The sequence below is a fragment of the Microtus oregoni genome, unplaced genomic scaffold (genome assembly GCF_018167655.1).
Source record: "Microtus oregoni isolate MIOR12 unplaced genomic scaffold, Mior012 000073F_ref0000255, whole genome shotgun sequence".
Taxonomy (NCBI): Eukaryota; Metazoa; Chordata; class Mammalia; order Rodentia; family Cricetidae; genus Microtus; species Microtus oregoni.
This window is the reverse complement of record NW_024543986.1, coordinates 4,751,411-4,771,486: the sequence shown is the minus strand read 5'-3', so window position 1 is coordinate 4,771,486 and position 20,076 is coordinate 4,751,411. Positions and strand designations below refer to the sequence as shown.

Sequence of the window (20,076 nt, the reverse complement as noted above, 5' to 3'; positions counted from 1 at the left end):
AGGGCATTTTTTACATGTTGTTTAAGGGACTCTATTATCTTCATAAAGTCGATTTTTTCCACTTCTTCTGTGTTAGGTTGTTCAAATACTTCTGTTGTAAGATCATTGGGTTCTGATGTTTTCATGTTGTTTTTCGGATTATTGGGTGAATTCTTGCCTTGGCGCCTGCCCATTTCCTCCTATTGATCCTATCCAATGGGTCCTTTAAAAACCGGATCAGGTTTCCCTGCTGGCCAAGGGCTCCGCTTACAAAATGCCCTCACTCTCTTTCGTGGTTCCTGCTGCAGGCCAAGAACACTCTCACCCCTCCGAAGGACCTTCAGGACAGGACCAGGCTCCCCTTGTGCCAGTGACCTGGCCAACCAAAAGCCTACCTCTTTGATTCAATTGTAGTAGGGCGAACTGCTCTCCTTATTGCACGCCTGTCCCCGCCGCTTGGGTCTGCCGCTGTGCTGGTCCCCGAAAGCCTCTTCCTGTATGTGGTGTTGCTCGGCCGCATCTGGCCGCCGCGCCGCTCCGCCGCATCTGGCCACCGCGCCGCTCCGCCTCTGCACGTCTGGCCGCCGCGCCGCTCCGCCTCTGCGCGTCTCTTCTTTCTCTTTTTAATACACCAATAAATTGGGAAATACTCAGGGAAGGGGGAGGCACATTCTGGCCAGGGATTTTGAAGGGACTGGACCTTCTGCTCTTTGAAGTAACCTGTCCACTGCCTGTCAGGATGGTGTGAAGAAGAAGGCAGCTGAGTGCCTGAAACGGGCGGAGACCCTCCAAGCACACTTGCCTTGATGGGGACCCTTCCTTGGATGTCAATTCCTGCACTGCCAGCCTCCTCTGCTCCTTTCCTTGGGACACGGTCGTTTTTCCCCTGCTCTTGTTACCCACAGACCTTATCAGTATTAACTGGATCAAGTATGAGAAAACCTAAGACTTCGCAGCTCTGACCTGCCTGCCTCCTTGGAATCAGACTTGAACTTCTGGTCCTGCCTGTCTCTGCTTTATGTGAGTGGCATCTGGGCCACAAATCTGTCAGTTCACCCACCTAGACCCAAGGTCTGCAGCCTGTAGTCTGCACCAGACCTGGCCCACTGTCTTTCTTTGTAAGACTGTCAAGATACGAGGGTTTTTTTCCTTTTTTTGTGTTTTTTTTTTGTTTTTGGGTTAATTGTTAGTTAAAAGGAAATGGATTCTTTGACCAATTTATAAATTTTAATGTGTGTGAATAAAGCGAGTCAGAACATAACCAATACCGTTTGCTTATACTGTCTATGGTTGAGTTTACATTGTACCAACTGAGTTGAGTAAGTTGTGCCTGGAAAATCCTGTCTGAGTGTTGTGGCCCATGCCTTTAATCCTGGTACCCAGAAGACAGGGGCAGGCAGATCTCTATTGAGTTAATTCAAAGTTAGTGAGCCAGGACTACAAAATGAGACCTGGTTTCAAACAAAACACAATGCTTAGCAAAGGTATCTCCAGGGAAACAAATAAAGAACAGGAGCAAGGAACTAACTAGTTTTGTTTGTTAAATGATAATGAGAGATAAACAAAGCAGGGTTACCTATTTTGAGAGCCCAAGTCCAAAAACCTGAAGTTTACTAAATTGCAGAAGATCCAAGAGGGTGTGGGCTCATCACTGGACTACAAACTGGTGCATCATGGGACGGCTTACGTGGACTGGAATTGGTGGATATGGGAGGCATTACAGAAGCCCGCCGAAACAGGAGATTTCCTGCATGCTTTGCCGGCTCTTGGAAACCTGAGTGAGCTGGGACAGGCCAGCCCCACTGTACCCAGTGTGTACCAGGTGAGTGTTCGCATATTCCCTGAGCAATAGGCAGAATGCTGCCCTTTGCTCTCCTACTATTTCCTTTTCTTCTAAATAGCCGCTTTCTGGATTCATGTCATCCATCTTCTGATTGTTTGTTTACCTACAAACTTTTGTGTTTATTCATAATATAAGTGTAATGGAAAAATTAAAAATCTTACAGGATCCCTGGTTGCAGTAGGCAGGAAGGCAGAAGAAATGCTGTAGGTACCGAAGCAGTGGTATCAGGCCATGTGGTGGCAGGCAGAGGGTCCTGAGAACAGCTAGTCCCAGGCAGAGACCGCTGCTGGTCTTCGAGCAGTGGCTGTTCCCAGGCATGGAGACACGTGGTGGGCGGGCAAGAGACAGAGACATGGATAGGTACGCCATGCCAAGTGAGGTTGAATATTTATTCAGGAGGTTCTGGAGGGGAAGGAAAAGGGGAGAAAGGGGAAGAGAGAGTTGAAAGAGGGGGAAGACAGAGAAAAGTTTGAGAGTAAAAGAGGGAGAGCGAGAGGGGGAGAAAGTTGGCAGCCTCTCTGAGAGAGGGGACAGGAAGAGAGAGTGGGGCAGAGGCTGCAAGAAGAAGGGAATCAGTGTGGCTTGTCTCTTAAAGAGACAGAACATTATAATCCCATCTCTTTTTTATAACAAAATGCAGGAGATTAGCACCAAAGGTTAAAGAAATTGGGGCAGCAGTTTCTCAAGTCTGCTTATTTGTGGTTTTCATCTTTGGGGCAGGGGAACCTGAGAAGGCTGAGTGCTGGCCACATCCTGGCATAGCTGGTCTCTTTTGCACCTCTCTGGTGTTTGTGGCATGGAAATGTCTGGTTTCTCTTCCACCTAATAAAGGTATTGTCAGAGCGGAGGACAAAGTTAAATAAAGAAAAATAAATTAGGATCAGGGAATTGAGGGGGGTATATTTAACCTCTTTAAGGTGGGCCCTTCCATTCGGCTCCCTGGAACTAGTTTTAGACATATACATTGCATAAACAGTAGCAAATTTATGTCTGAATGACTGTGACAGGTATTTTTGCACAATGAAAAGTATTTTCACGATTATACAAAGCATCATGAGAGAAATTTGAGCTGAAATTTGTTTGATGAGGTTGTATTTTTTTAAACTGACAAAACCTCTCAGCAATGAAACTGCATCAGAGATCTTTGAAAAAGATAATACTTTACTTGAATTACTGATTAGAAAATGGCAAAGAATTTACTTCGTTGGCACCCAGAGCACCCTCAGGGTCCTCCGTGGTTGCAGAAGGTTGCATTTGCCTTTTGCTATTTAGCGCAAGGCCTGCCGGGCTTCAGAAGATCCTATGGGTTGAGAAATCTGTAGGAAGACAAGCCTACATTGACCTGAGCAGATAGGCTGTTGATTCCAGTAATTCTGTTCATGTCAGGAGATCTTCAGTTTGATCTTCAGTTTGAGATCTTTCAGATGAAAGGCAGTTTGGCCCAGTGAAGATGGACATTGTTGTGTGCCCATTTGTCTTCAGTCTTTTTTTTTTGTGGAAGTTGAGTGCTGCTGCTTCTACTAGGAGCCAACGTGTCTCTTTTTGTTATGAAAAGTTTTTAATGATTAAATATTTAAATATCATACTCCCCAATCTCTTAGCAGTTTAGGGCATTTTATTAAGTTTAAATACAGTAAAGAATCTGCCTGGAAGGTTGGGTCTATGCTTGACTGTACTGTCATCACGTGGGATGACACCAAGAACCCAGATGCAGTCACCCCAGGTAAAAAACAAAACCAGAAACAATAACAACAACAACAACAAGCCAGATAGGCCCTTGTAGGTCTCTGTCCACCTGGGTAACGTCCTAAAGTCTTTTGGTGGGTGGGAAAGCCCCTGAGAGTTCTGAAACGCATCCGAGGCAGGTCTGATTCTCATGTCAGATGACACCCGGAACCCCGATTCAATCACTCCAGGTTTGAAGAAACAAGATGGGCTGCCATATGGCTGTGTCCACCACAGGGGACATCCTAAAATCTCTTGGTGGGTGGGAAAGTTCCTGCCAGTGCTGGCACACATCCAAGGCTCATGCATATCATATTGCATGACACCAAGACCCCAGATTTCATCACCCAAGGTTAAAAAAAAATCAAACAACAACAACAAAAACAGAAGGGCCCTGTAGGGCTGTGTCCACCCCGGGGGACATCCTAAAATCTCTTGGTGGGTGGAGCACTGAGTGGATTATGTGCATGAACTTTTATTGGAATAGCAGGAGGTTTCAGATGCTAATAACTCTTGTTCAAGCTTCTTGGGGCCTTTAGGTTCCCCCACCTGAAATTTCTGCCACACAGGAAACCTGCCACATGCCTAGTCAACATGCCTCTCCGGGAGCACATGGGTCACAGTGACTCTCTGGAAGGCCTGTACAGGTGCCTGGACCAACTGGTCTGAGAGTCAAGCCTAAAGTGGTGTGTGTGTATGTGTGTGTGTGTGTGTGTGTGTGTGCGCGTATCTCTGTATCTCTGTGTGTCTGTGTCTCTGTGTGTGATGTATATGTGATATGTATGTGTGTGTCTGTGTGTCTGTATGTCTGTGTCTCTGTGTGTGATGTATATGTGACATGTATGTGTGTGTGTTCATGATTTCACGGATGACTATTGAAAAAGTGTAAGGAACAGATGCTGGCTATGGAATCTAGAAACACTATAATGACACTGCTTTCCGTGGGGGATGATGAGAACAGCACACTTTGTTTCAAAATAGTTTTCCTCTTTTGTTTTAAAACACCAGGAAGAGAAGTCATTGATGTCAGTGGTGAGGACGGTACTTCCTCTGGAACAGAAGGGCAAGAGGCCAGGTGATACGTTTTCATGTTTTCACGAAATAAATTTAGAAAAGTCTGGCTGGAGAGAGGGCTCAGTGGAAGAGTGCTTAAGGTGCAAACACAGGAGCCTGAGTTCAGGCCCTCAGCACCCACAGATAAAGCCATGCGTGGCCACGCCCAGCTTTTAAGCCCAGAAGTGAGGGCTGAGGCATGGAAGAACCTGGGGGATATTGCGGGTCCTTGCTGATTGCCAGACTAACAGAATAAACGGAGATAGTAAGTAAGTAAGTAAATGCAGCAACTAAGGCGCATGCACCACGTGGATGTACTTGGGTGCATTGAGCTTAAGGATCTCAAAGCAGCATCCTACAGTAGATCAGATGTTCAATGTGGTAAGGAATGAAAATCTCATGCCTCCAACAAAGTACGGGTCCTGTCATAGAGCCTGTCTGACAGGAATAAGGTGGCCTGTTCTTGAAATGTGAATTGTATGTAGGCTGTGTGGCACCCTCCACTTCTTCCACTCACTACAAGAATGGCCTTTTATGTACATCGAAGTAAAAAGGTAATTTCTTTGCAGGAAGAAAATACAGAATTTATTTGAAGAATTTGAAGGTACATTCTAGGAGATATCAGGAATTTGAGAAAATTGTTTCAACCAAAGAAGTGCAAGGCGAGGGAGGTATCGCTTGGCAGACAAGAGAGTGTGTTTACTGCCTTGTTCTCAAACAGTGTCAAATAGTATTTATTAGATTACCAACTCTCTACTTCACGTTAATTGCCAATATTGAGAACATGACACCTGTGGTGTGGATGCTGTTACTTACTAACAGTGGGATCTTTGAAAATTAGATGTAATTATCTGTCTTCAAGGTTTTGATTCGCACAAGTGATATGTCTGTTTCTAATATCACATTTGAAGCCAGCCAGTGGTGGCACATGCCTTTAATTCCAGCACTTGGGAGGCAGAGGGAGGCAGATCTCGGTGAATTCGAGCCCAGCCTGGTCTACAAGAGCTAGTTCCATGACAGGCACCAAAGCTACACAGAGAAATCCTGTCTCGAAAAACAATCCAAACAAAATACCACATATTACTTTACTTGTTTGTATTTTAGTCCAGCTCTCTGTCTCCTCTCTCTCTCTCTCTCTCTCTCTCTCTCTCTCTCTCTCTCTTTCTCTCTCTCTCTCTCTCTCTCTCTCTCCCTGTGTGTTTGTACGTATGTGCGTGTGCATTGCGTGTGTGTGAGTAGGGGTGGTGGCTAGCCTCCCTTAAATACCTGACCACTGTTTAATGTGTAAAGAATGGCACATGCAGTGGGGAGCTGAAGTCAGCACTGGGACCATTGTATGCGCAGACTGAGTCCTGCTTTAAATTTCTCTGTCAGAAGTCAGTCACACAAACAGTTAAAAAAAAACATTACAATCTGAGAACGTTCTAGGAGCTCTGTAGAGGTTTCTGACAGAGAATCGATTCTGGAAACTTCAGGAATCAGGATAGGGAGGTAGCTGAGTGGGAGAGCACTCACCTTCTATGCTTAAGGCTCTGGGTTCCATCCCCAGTACCACAGACTTATCGATCAGTGTGGTTCCCCCGTTAGAATATTCAGGGTGTCTACCCTGTCAAATTTGCCTAAAAGCTCCAATGGCTACAATAGTTACAGTATTTTCATCTGACTGTGCAATAATCTCTGAGCCTTTGGAGATCTTTGTAAACGGACTACTGTTGTGTTTTGCACAAAGCGGCCCAACAGTCCCTCAGAATGTGTCCTTGAACTGGAGCATAAATATGTACATTGATTGAATTTTACCTTTTAATGATGCCCCATGAGGAAATTACACAGCGATTTGAAACCCTTTCTTGCCAGTTTTGCTAAGTTCCCTTCACTGTGTTTTGTCTGTAATATATAGACACTGAAGTCCAGCTCTCCAATCTCACATCAAGGTCATAAATACTGAAATTCTTGACTGAAAGAAAGGAGGCAGATATTCTTGCCATTGACAGATTGTTTCCCTCTATTAATAGCAAGTGGTTTTCTAAGTAGAAAACTAAAGTTGACGGAACTTTACAGTAATGGTTTCAAGAATGTGTTTCTATACAGAGCCCAATAAGAACTGTCTTCAGGGCAACAGCGAAAGATTCACAGCGATCATCACGGAGTCTTTCCAAACCTTGGAGCTGAAATTTGAGGATATTCTAAAAATCCAGGGCGAGCATAGGTACGGTTGTTGCTTCTTGGTGCTGTTATCCCAGACGCTTTGACATTTGGTTAGTAAGCACGATGGCTAGAGGTTGAGGAATAGCCGTGACCCCCACGGGCCAGAAGCTCAGTTGGATAACGTGTTTGGCTTGGCATTTGTGTATAGGGTAGACTTCTTTAGGCATGTTATAGCCTCACATCATCACCGAAGTCAGCTGCATTTCCTAGGCATGAATTACGATGACCGTTTTGACACATTGCTGTTGAGTCAGTGGAACAGGATGCATCACGTGAACGTGCTGGGCACCTGGAGCTTGAAATCCTCAAAGCATTCATCCCACAGTCAGTTGAGCCTCTGTTCGGTGCCATAGAAATGAAAATCCCATGCGTCCAAAGCCGTATAGCTATCAGGAGCAGTGTTCTCTATGCTACTGTACCGAGATTCACACTGGCACAGCGTGAGGAAGAGCAAGCGGGTAGGCCACCACAGAATTCTCTGATGGGAGCGAATGTGCATGCTATTTGGACCTGTTCTTCAGAAAGAGAGAACTAACCACAAGTTGTGTCTGTCAGACAGATGAATATTTGTGGAATGATAGTAAAACAATAGTTCTTCCTGAGCTTTCTGGCACAAAGGCGTGGGAAGGTACTTCTCTCTCAGCAGGGAGGAGCAAATGCTGTGATGTAGAATGAAATAATCCAATCAGCTTCCTTTTCCCTGTCTGCATAGTTTAGAGGCCATTTCCCCATCCTCCACCAATAGCGTTAGTGAGGGCAAGTCAGTCGTGCTTCGAATGTACTTTCTTCCTATTGGGATGGAGTATCACACTGTTCCTTGCTATATCATTCACAGGCAGAAACTTTATCATTAATATTCTCTTCAGATGAAGACTTTGAAAAGAAAGATATCCGAGGATGCAGCTGAAGTCAAGAAACATGCAAAAAAAAAAAAAAAAAAAAAACCTCACTGTGAGTGTCAAGCAGCTTAGCTTTCAAGGAATCCATTGTGTCAGCATCAGAAGTAGCAGGGCTTCCTGCAGCAAGTCTGGAGGGAAGGAACGAGACAAGGACTTAGGGAGGCAAGCAGGGTGGTAGATGTGGTGACAAGAGACTGCCCACTGACTGTTTCCCCCTGGTTTGTTCCTTTACACGCAGAGAGATGACAAGGTCAGTGATGGTTAGCAGCCATCAAGGTGGGGGGTGGGGTGGGCGGGTGAGCAGGCACTGCCTGGAGAGTGCAGGAGAAGGTATGGGATTGTATCTTAAGAGGGAGCCCTTTCTGATCCACCCAAGAAGTGCAGACACCAGGAGCAGGAGGCCCACCAGAGCCTTCTGACACAGTGAAGAGGCAGGCAGAGTGAGAGCAGTCCCTGTGGCTGTGGCAGAGCAGGTGGAGGCTTAGTCTTCAGTGCTTGGAGTTCAGACCAGCCCACTCCCAGAGGTGAGGAAGGCAAGGCTTCAATTTGTGATGGCCATGGGATGACTGACTCTCCTTTAACCTGGAGATTTGAGTGAGGTTTTTATGAGTTTTGGGGCACAAATAAATGCCTGACACCGAACAGTGCCATCTTTGAGGGAATCTTCCTTCCTGGTGTAGGATGGAGCTGCCCCCCTGGAGATTCTGACGTCCAAAGGTGGGGAGGCCGAGGCTGGGATGTGGAGGGAGATGGAGGGGACCCCTACCCCCGTCCAGTCCAGTGGGCAGAAGTATGGCCCCTGCATTCTGTAATCCCACCAGTTGGAACGCAGTCATGGTTCAGTCCCTTGCTAGTCACGCTCACTGGGGAAAATAATTTACCTCTGTGTCTCAGATTGCTAGGTGTGAGAGGAGAGATACTTAAGGTCCCCATCTCACAGAATTGGTTTCAAAAGACTCTTAGATGTGCATTCTTATATTGGTCCAGGACAGTATCCGACGTAAGTCTTACAGAATCCTTGCCTGTTAAGCAGGCCAGCTTTGGACTCTACTCTTACTGGCAAGAACAAAAGGGAGTGGGTTCCTATGTAGGGAGTGAGAGACACTGGGGCCATCTCAGGGAGATTTCTATAAACACAGAGGGTTCACCAGCTATGACAGCCTCTAATGGATGGGTTTTCAAGTCTTCAGAAACTAACAGCAATGTTTTAGATACTGTTACGCGTAGGGTTAAGCCAGCCCCTTAGGAGGCGGGCTTGCCTCGGGCGAATGTTTACTTATAAATCGGGCGCATGGGGACCCGTCGCACCCCTTCTGCTTCCTGTGCTCCTCGCATACCTTGGTCCTGTAAGTTTATTTCTTCATTAAAGCTGTATATATTCTTTACAATCTGCCTGCATTTATTTATGCCGCTACATTTGTGGAGCCCAGTGAGGCTTTACGAATACCCGCTCTGAATCGGGGGCACCTGGGGGCAACCGCAGGTAGCCAGCAGCACCATCCCCTCTGGAGGTCTCTCTCTTCACGCAGATTGTACCCTCTCAGCACTGCTCCTAGAAGCAGCTGAGATTCTGAATCACAGGTTGGCAAACAGGACGGGAGACTTAGCCCCAGCTTTGGATTTGGCCTCGCACCACGAGTCTGTGCGCCCCACCCTGCCCGACAGTGGTACAAGTGCATCTGTAACAGCGTCATCAGTACACAGTGCTGCTCTGTTCCCCTCCCACCTCTGCCCAGCGCTCCTGTCACTTGATGGCAGCAGGGAGGCCCTGCAGTCCCTGCAAGCCGGCGCTGCGCCATGCGTCCCTTTGACTTGTTCACTTTGGCGGCTTTCTCTCTCTTCCCCTTCCACCCCAATTGCTCTTTCTCAGCCTGGTGTCTGCTCCAACTTTTGTTTTTGAGTCACTTATTTCAGACTTAGGCCACGTGGACTCAAGTGGACTCTTTCGCCACCACTGGCAGGAACCGGTCATTGCAGGTAAAAAAAAAATTTTTTCTTTTATAAATAAAATGTCTGAGAACGTTACTATTCAAGATTTTAACAGCCTTTTTGAGTGTACCATGTGGGAGATTTTACAAGAGGTATCTATCACCCCGCATCTATGGATATTTCTGGGATTCGTAGTTTTCCTTGGTACTATAAGGTTTGATAATATAAATGTGATAAAGTCTTTAAGAGACGAATCCAGGCAGAGGTTGAATGTTTAAAAACTATTGAGAACGACAACAATCTTCTCAAGAATCAGTTTGAAGTTCTCCAGGAAGAGAACAGATCTTTGTTTAACATGACTCAGTTAACTGAGCAAAATTTAGAAAAGGTACAGGCTGATGTTAAGGAGAAATTCATTACTATGGAAGAAGGTACAGCTGATTTGTATCGTAAACTTCAGCAGTCCCTTTCTGTAGGAACTGAAACATTAACTGAGAGAATCAAAACTGCTGAATGTGACAATCGAATTTTGTCTAAAGCTTATGACAGATTGGCGGCAAGATTGTCAATAAAAGAAGGCACGGTTTATGACATAAAAATTATGTCCAAAGATGAGAAGTTATCACTAATGGACAAACTTCATACTTTAGAAGCCTCAATGAAGGCTTTGGAACATAATTCTGGACAGGAGATTCAGACATTGCAGAAGGCAATGGTGAATAGAATTGAAAAGATTGAGGAATTTTTAAATTCTGATGAAGAAGAGCAAAGGGTAAAAAGGCAAATTTTAACTACATCTGTGGGTAAATCCCTCCGGGACAATTTCCACAAAGCTCTACCTACAGATCTACCTGCCTTTCCAGTAATAACAACAGAGAAGGTGATTGGTTCCAGAAACTCTAGGGTCATCAAGGAAGATACATGGGAGCCTGTCTGTATGAGTGATCTCAAAGAAATTAAACATGCTGTCATGACTTTTGGGATGAACGCCTCTTTTGTTAAAGAGAGGCTAAAATCTTGGGCCACAACAAGCAGAGCAACCCCCTCGGATTGGCTTCAGCTGAGCTCTGCGGTCCTTGAGAGTGGCCCACAATTGAAATGGAAATGTTTATTCAGTCAAGAGGCTAGACTTTTAGAACAGCAGGAAAAGTGAAGGGAATTGACATTTCCCTAAATAAAATTCTAGGTGGAAGGCTTTATTCCGACCCTCAGGAACAAGCTAATTTGGATGAAAACACACTCTCAGTGTGTACTACAGCAGCCTTCGGGGCTTGGGACAGGGTACAAGACCCAGGACTGAGAATGGAATCATTTGTCAGAGTTAAACAGGGTCAGAGAGAACCCTTTAGTGACTTTTTACAAAGACTAACTAAGGTTGTACAAATAGGGATATCTGACCCAGAAGCAAGATGTATAATGATTGAGTCTTTGGCTTATGAAAATGCAAATGTGGAATGCAAAAAGATTTTGGGGCATTTAAAGCTCAAATAAGCACCCTTAGAAGAATGGGTCTTGCATACACTGAATGTTGGTACATTTGACTATGGCACTGAAGCATGGGTAGAAGAAGCAATTTCCAATGGTAAAAGGAGACACCAGAATACCAAATGTTTTAATTGTGGCAAAATGTGTCATTTGAAAAGGAATTGTAAACAACGATTTTCAGAAATAATAATAATGCATCTTCTAGAAATAACAGAAATAGGAGGACTCAGCCTTCAGGTTTATGTAGAAGATGTGGAAAAGGCAGACATTGGATGAATGAATGCAGGTCTACAAGAGATAGACAAGGCAACCTGATACAGACGGGAAACGTGAGAGACCGGCCTCACAGTCCCCCATGGCAAACATGGTTCAGTCATTTCCAGTTTCTACAGAGAACGTGCCTCGTCAGGACAATTAGGAAGCCCCATGCCGGCTGTTACAAAAAATAATGATCAAAAAGCTGAGTTATGTGTGTTATGGCATACTTCTATAAATGATCAAAGACCTAAGCTGAGAGTGTGCGTGAATGGCATTTTTATTACTGGCCTGCTGGACAATGGTGCTGATGTAAGTATCATTACCCCAGAATCTTGGCATCCATATTGGCCTCTTCAGAATGTAAATATTCAGCTCCTGGGAATTGGAACCCTATGTCGAGAAAGGCAGAGTACGAGATGGGTTGAATGTATAGGGACAGAGGGACAAATAGGAAAATTAAGGCCATATGTAGCCAGTATCGCAATGAATTTATGGGGTCGTGACCTATTACAACAATGGAATACTGAAATTAGCATTCCTGCTACTTCTAGAGCCTATATTTCTGAGAATAATATTAAAAGATATTACAAACGGAGAAAACCGGCCATTCAGGCTGTACAAGAACAAGCAATTGATGTCCCTTCAGAGATACCAACAGCCTTGCCTCCAAAATGGTTGACTGAGAAACCAATATGGACAAAGCAATGGCCTCTAGCTGAGGAAAAGTTAATGGCTTTAGAACAGCTGATACAGAGAGTCCAGTTTTATCCCATGCTTTTTCAGTCACAGTCCAGCTGGCCTTGGTGAGCTCCCAGTAGATCAGCTCCACTGTCTCAGTGAGTGGGTGCACCCCTCGTGATCCTGACTTCTTTGCCCATGTTCTCTCTCCTTCTGCTCCTCATTGGGACCTTGGGAGCTCAGTCCAGTGCTCCAGTGTGGGTCTCTGTCTCTATCTCCATCCATCACCAGATGAAGGTTCTATGATGATATGCAAGATATTCGTCGGTATTGCTATAGGCTAGGGTCATTTCTGGTTCCCTATCCTCAGCTGCCCAAGGAACTAACTGGGGACCTCGGCTTGGGCTCCTGGGAGCCACTCTAGGTTCAAGTCTCTTGCCAACCCTAAGGTGGCTCCCTTAACTAAGAATTGTGCTTCTGTTACCACAGGGCAGGGAACCCTGACTGCTCTTTGGACTGGAGAGGGAGGGGGAGAGGAGTGGGAGGAGGGAGAGACGGATGGGAGGAGGGGGAGAAGGGTGGGAGGAGGGGGAGGGAAATGGGAGCCTGGGAGGAGGTGGAAACTTGTTTTTTTTCTTCCTTTTCTCAATAAAATATATATATATATATATGTATGTATGTATATATATATATATATATATATATATATATATATATATATAAAGAACAGCGGATACAAGAGCAATTAGATGCTGGACATATAGAATCTACCAGCCCTTGGAATTCTCCTGTATTTGTGGTTAAGAAAAAATCAGGTAAATGGAAAATGGTGACAGATCTCAGAGCTATCGACATGGTTATTTAACCTATGGGCCATCTGCAATCTGGAATCCCTTTGCCTTCTTTATTACCAAAAGGATGGCCTCTCATAGTTATTGATTTAAAGGATTGTTTTTTCACTATACCTTTACATAAAGAAGATAGAGAAAAATTTGCCTTCACGGTGCATACTTACAACAATTCTCCACCTTCCAGGAGGTACCACTGGGCCGTCCTCCCCCAGGGTATTTTAAATAGCCCCTCCTTATGCCAATATTTTGTGAATCAACCATTGCAAATGATCTGCAAGAAATTTCCCAAATCGATAATATATCATTACATGGACAACATTTTGTTATCCGACTCAAACATGGATACCTTGAACAGATTGTTTGAAGAAATAAAGATACTTTTACCTAAATGGGGATTGCAAATTGCTCCTGAAAAGATTCAGAAGGGAGATTCTGTTAATTATCTAGGTTACAGAATAGGTTTGCAAAAAATTAAGGCACAAAAGGCACAAATTAGGAGAGATTGCCTACAGACTCTTAATGACTTTCAAAGACTGTTAGGAGACAATTCCAGTCTACGACCAGCTATTGGGATAGCACATGATCTAAAAATTTATTTGAACACAACCTTGGATGGTGATAAAGATTGAAACTGTCCCAGATAATTACCAGCTGAAGCAGAAAAGGAACTGACAATGATTGAGGAGAAATTACAACAGGCACATGTGGACAGAGTGAATCCAGAGCTCGATTATATTCTCTTCATATTACCATAAAAATTTCTCCTACAGGAATTTTAATGCAGAGAGATGATATTATCTTGGAATGGTTCTTTTTACCACATAAACCAAGTAAGAAACTGAAAACTTATGTGGAAAAAGTCTCTGAGTTAATTATAAATGGCAAGCTGAGACTTCGTCAATGAGCAGGCATAGACCCAGAAGAAATTATAGTGCCTTTCACTGCTGATGAACTAAAGAAATTATGGGAAGATAATGAACCATGGCAAAGAGCTTGTGCTAATTTTTTGGGAGACATTAATAGCAACTATCCAAAAAGCAAGAGGCTTAACTTCATAAAGAGAACTTCTTGGATCCTTCCTCGAATCGTCCGTGATGCTCCAATAACAGGAGCCTGTACATTCTATACTGATGCCAATAAATCAGGGAAGGCAGATTACAAATCAGAAGACTTAGGTAAGGTGGAACAAAGTCCTTATGATTCTGTCCAGAAGGCAGAATTATATGCCATTCTTATGGTACTAAGAGATTTTAAAGAACCTATTAATATAATAAATGATTCACAATACACAGAAAGAGTTATTTTACATATTGAAACTGCTGAATTTATACCTGATGATACAGAACTACCCTCATTGTTTATCCAGGTACAAGATTTGATCAGGAACAGGCTTTGCCCTATGGACATAACACACATCCTATCCCATATGTGTTTGCCAGGTCCTCTAGCACAAGGCAATGCAGAAATTGATCAATTATTGATTGGTAGTGTGCTACAAGCCTCTGAATTTCATAAAAAACATCATGTTAATAGCAAAGGTTTGAAGAAAGAGTTTTCTATTACATGGCAACAAGCTAAGGAGATTGTAAAGAAATGCCCTACTTGCTCTTTCTATAACCAAACGCCACTGCCAGCAGGGGATAATCCGAAGGGCACCCATAGGAATGAAATCTGGCAGATGGATGTGTTCCACTTTGCAGAATTTGGCAAATGAAGTATGTTCATTGTTCATCACACCATTGACACTTATTCAGTCTTTCAGTGGGCAACTGCTTTAAGTTCAGAAAAAGCTGATTCAGTAATCACTCATTTATTAGAAGTCATGACTATCATGGGTATACCTACACAAATAAAGACAGATAATGGTCCTGCTTATGTCTCTAGGAAAATGAAACGGTTTTTTGATTATTACAATATCAACATGTTACAGGTATACCATACAATCCTACAGGTCAAGCAGTCATAGAAAGATCAAATTGAACTATAAAGGATATGTTGAACAAACAGAAAGGGCTGGAAAACACCCCCAGAAATAGGTTACATAATGCTTTTTTAACCTTGAATTTTCTCAATGCTAATGAGAAGGGAACAACGGCTGCAGAAAGACATTGGATAATGGAAAAGTCTACTGAACTAAATCAACCAGTTTATTTCAAGGATGTGCTGACCTCACAATGGAAGCCAGGAGATGTGCTGCGTTGGGAAAGGGGTTTTGCCCTTATCTCAACAGGTGAGGAAAAATTGTGGATACCGTCAAAATTAATAAAGGTTCGGTTTGAAGAAGAGAAGCTACGTGGAAAAGATAAATAACAATTCATTCACAAGGATGGCGAACATGTTGATGGTAAGAAATACAGTTAGGTTGGGGGCAGGGTCCTTTTCTTATCTCCACAGGAAAATACTCATCTTCAAAGAATTTAAGGGACCCTGAATATTTAATTACTGATGGATGGAAACTAGTTATGACCCACTAAGGATCAACAGTAAAATTCTACATATTCTGTAAGTATTGATTTTTGTATTTATATATGTTTTATCGAACACTTCTTTATGAATATGTAGAGCTGGTTCTGGAGTTGTACTATGGCTCAGTCCCTCTTCAATTCCAAGCCTGTTGATAAGAGATATTTCAGAGTTTCTGTCTCAGTTCAGGAGCCATGAAATGGGACAGAATAAGAATAATTGTATACTTGATAAACTTTCTTTGCCTTTCCTCATATCTGTGTCTTTCTTTATATGTCAGTATATGTCTTTATTGTTAATGTTTAAACTTCCCATAACAAGCAACAAATTTTTCTACAGTAATATTTGAAGTTTCCAGGATGAAGATGGGGCCCCACAACATCAACTCAATCTGGTTTTTATGACGTCATGAATATCTTTAAGCACTAATATTAGACCTGTTTTTTGGTGCCAACTGCATGAGACAATTTTGAATGGTGCACATTTTTGACAACACTCTGGCTGGACCTTCTCAAAACGCTCAGAGACTAGTTATAATTTTCTTAGGTCAAAGGTTATTTGGGGAATTTTACCATCATTTTCTTTCACAGGGTCCCCTAAGGAGAACGTCGCCCCCATGTCAGCTAGAAGCAATCTAAGAGGACGACGTCCCCCCTACCAACAGAGTTTGCCCGCAGGATTAGGGACATCTTTTAGTGGTTGATTTAGGGTTGAGGGGATGGGGAGATACTTTATGGAATTAGGGGTATTTTCAAAAAAAGGGGGGGGGATTAACTGGTTTAATGGGATGATTGGTATTTGTGATTTACTGTTTTTAGAAAATTATATTGGTACTGTTTCTTGTACATTGTTATATTGAATATTGAATGTGAGGGTGCCTACCTCTATTTTTGTATAAGAGTATGCTTATATTGTATTGATACATCTACCATATCACAATGTACATTTCTACCTCTGATCCTATTTATGTAATAACATTGTTTACATTTGATATGTAATGACATTGTTTACAGTTGAAGATCATTGTCTTCATATATTGCACAGTTGTTTATTATTTTAGTCTTCAAGTTAGATAGGTATTGAGAATTATATGCTTGCCATATTTATTTTTAGGTTAATCAGGTATTTTAGATACATAGAGATTATATTTAGTATAGATAGTATAATCTTCAGCCTCTTCGAAGAGCTGTAGAAAATGGCCTTTAATCTAACCGAGAATTCTGTGCCAATGAGACACAATTACTCCTTGTAATGCCACTCTACTCCCGAGAGAACGTTGAGCATCAAAGACACTCCACTGGGAGCTTGTCTTCTTGGCAGAACTGGCCTTTGGGTTAAGAAAAGCCCATACCTCATCTACTGACAAAGATATAGAATATCCCTAAGTGGATGAAACAGGATTGTCTTATCCTGCCAAGACAGGGTAAGATGGTTCTAAGAAAGTTCCTTGCCTTTAATAATGGTATGTTAGCTATGTTAGGCCTTAGCCAAAGTTGGTTGACTCAACATTGCAAACGAGACTTTGGGTGTTTGCCCAGGTAGTCAGTTGTCTCTGTCATTTGTTGCACATTTCGGATATCTCTCATTTTTTAAGTAATATTAATTCCCTTCTCAGATCTTTGATGCAGTTGAAGATTATATAATTTTAGTTACTCTCTACATTATTTAGACTCCTTGAGATAGAATGTATAGCAAAACTTTTGTTCTCAATATTGTTTGTTATATTTATCATTTGTTATTATTGTTTATAGTTGTATTTGGTTTAGTTCTGTCTTATTTAGACAAAAGGGGGAGATGTAGTGTTAAGCCAGCCCCTTAGGGGGCGGGCTTGCCTCGGGCGAATGTTTACTTATAAATCGGGCGCTCGGGAATCCGTGCGCCCCTTCTGCTTCCTGTGCTCCGTGGGAACCTTGGTCCTGTAAGTTTATTTCTTCATTAAAGCTGTATATATTCTTTACAATCTGCCTGCATTTATTTACGCCGCTACAGTTACATAGGAAAACGTTCCATTAAATGAATGAGATTCTCATCACTATGGTAATTTTTTAGTATTAGATAACTCGTGTGAAGTGGTCATTGTGCTTGAAAAATTACTAGTGATTTCCTTGTATATGTTTTGCATAAATATGATACAGAGTCGCGTTTTTGTAATATTTCTGAGTTTTCCTGTATTGTTCTTACATCTTTTACTGTCTGTGTCACAGAATATCTTCAAGGAGCAGCAAAAATTTATTCGTCAGTTTCTGGGTATTCAGAAGAAGAGGATGGAAGAATTTAAAGATCTGTGTGAACAGTATTTGGAGGTCTGTTGTACATTCTGAAAGCAATCCACACACACGGACATTGAATACTCTGGCGTTCCTTCCAAGCTTTGGATTATTCCTTAGGAAAGTTAGCTGTAAACATCTTCCTGTCAACAGAGGTTTCTGTCCCGCCTGGTCCCGCAGTCATTCATTCCCAAAGAAGCACACAGAGGCCTACATTTTATTTATAAACTGTTTGGCCTATTGGCTCAGTCTTCTCATTAACTCTCATATCTTACATCTCAACCCACAATTCTTGTCTGTGTTAGCCACATGGCTTGGGACCTTTTATCAGCGAGGCATTCTCATCTTGTTTCCTTTTGGACTGGGTTACAACTGAAGATTGACCCTTTTCTCTTCCTGGAATTCTCCTGTTCTCTTGGCCCTGCCTCTACTTCCTGCCTGGCTACTGGCCAGTCAGGGTTTTACTGAAACAGTGCAAGACCATGGTACCAGAGCATCTTCCAGCATTTTCCTCATGGTGTCAAGGTTCCATGTAAACCTAAGTACAAAATAAGTTTTTACTTTTAGAGTTCACATTACGGTGGGTAGAGTCCTTTGAAGGAGGAATTGCTGTCTTGGCGATTTCATCCAGAGTTGTTCGTATTGTACAGGGCATTGATGCCTTTCAGACTGTCTGTTCTTGTCTCACAGTGCATTTTCCCTTGGGTGTGTATGTGCACTGAGGCACACGCACGTGTACGTTCCTCTGGGTGTGTGTGTGAAGGTCATAAGCCAGCCGTGTGTATCTTCAGTAACTCTCCTTCGTATCTTTTTGAGACAGGATGGCTCACTGAACCTGCAACTCGCTTGCCCCTGTGGCTGGGCTGGCTGTTCACCAGGTCACAGGGGTGGCGTGCCCAAGGGAAGAGGTCTTGGGAAGTTTTATAAGCCCCCCCCCACAGCATTTCACACAAGCATTTAGATGTGGCATGTGCTATTTCACACACTACTGAAGGCACTGTGGGGGTGGAAACCTTGAGTTTTAATTTCATGGTGTTCAGTGGTACACGACAAGCTACTCCAGCTCCCAAAGAAATGAGTGAGTGGCAGTCAATGAGCTCATGCCTCGTGCTCTCTGTTTTCATTGGGTTTCATTCTTGATTTGCGGGGAGTGGGACCCTGGGCTCTCCCACATGCTAGGTAGGCAAAGCACCCTTCCCCTGAGCCCCCCCCCCCACTAATGCCACAAGGTTGAACTTTCAGCAGTGGGTTGTGGAGTGGTAACGCCTGTGTTTCTTTGGTGGGTGATGGATCTCCATGTCGCACATGCTGTATGCTTGTTTTGGAATAATGAAACCATGTCTTTTCACCACATCTAGTCCCTTTTAAATATTGCTGTTCGCATTTGTAAACAAAATGACCAGGGCTGATTTCTGCCCATGTCTCTTTCACTTTAGAAACTTGTAATACTGAGGGATTCTCGGGGAGATTCCCTCATTGAAGAGCTGAGACGTCTAATAGCCACCTTGAAAATAAAACTTCTGATGCTGAATGTAAGTACTGAGCCTTTCAGGGCAAACTGAGGCTTGATGAACACTGTTTATTATGTCCGTTTAATATGTCCTTGTGCTTCACAGTGCCAGAAAGAGAATGCTGCTGGTCAACTGTCTCTCCTGGATCTGTTATTCTCATAATACTCTGAAGAAATGAAAGTCGATACAAGGGGAGCGATTCTCTCATGGAAATTCTCTGAGAGAAGCTGCTTGTGGTTTGCGGCTTCAGTGACTACGTCTTCTTGTGTTCTCCTGTTCCTAAAGATACCCCTTTCTGCTAAAACCCAAGTAAACCGAAGGATTTGTGTGACAGCAGTCCAGAAATGTCTATAGCATCCTCCAGCCCACGGGTCGTAATGGCAAGTTTTTCTTGGTAGCGTCGTAATTAATGGTTAGCAGTGCATTGGTGTCGATACAGTGGGGTCTTGTACCTCAGTATAACTTGACCAAATTAGAAGGCACAAGAGTGGTCCATCCTCGTCATCTTCAGAGAAATAGTTAAAGGAGGCACACTCTTGCCATTGCATACTGCTGTTACATTTGTTCAGTCATGGAGCCTATGGGAATGACGATAACCCTGCAAAGAGAATGCGTCCTGTAGACTTGAAAAGACTGTGCCCCAGAAGTAGTGAAATTGGTAGAATTCATTAAAACTCCTGAAGAAAAAAAGATGTAAGTATTGTGACGAGTATGTGAAAATGTCACTTCCCGACAAAATTTATAAGGTCTTTCAATGCAATGTGGTCTGCTACCTGATGTCAACTGCCTGTCACATTAAGAGTTGATCCTTAGTATGCCTAAGCTCACTTCCTCGTGGTTTATGTATTTCCTCCTTTGTATGGATAGCGGGAACTGAGAATGTTTTGTGTTTCAAAATTATTGTTCACGTAGTATGTGAACATCAGTGAT

General features: G+C 43.1%; 1 pseudogene; it reads left to right on the top strand.

Annotated features, from left to right (window-relative positions):
* Nucleotides 1–3,484: 3,484 nt before the first annotated feature.
* LOC121441125 lies at nucleotides 3,485–19,308 on the top strand (annotated as a pseudogene).
* Nucleotides 19,309–20,076: the final 768 nt, after the last annotated feature.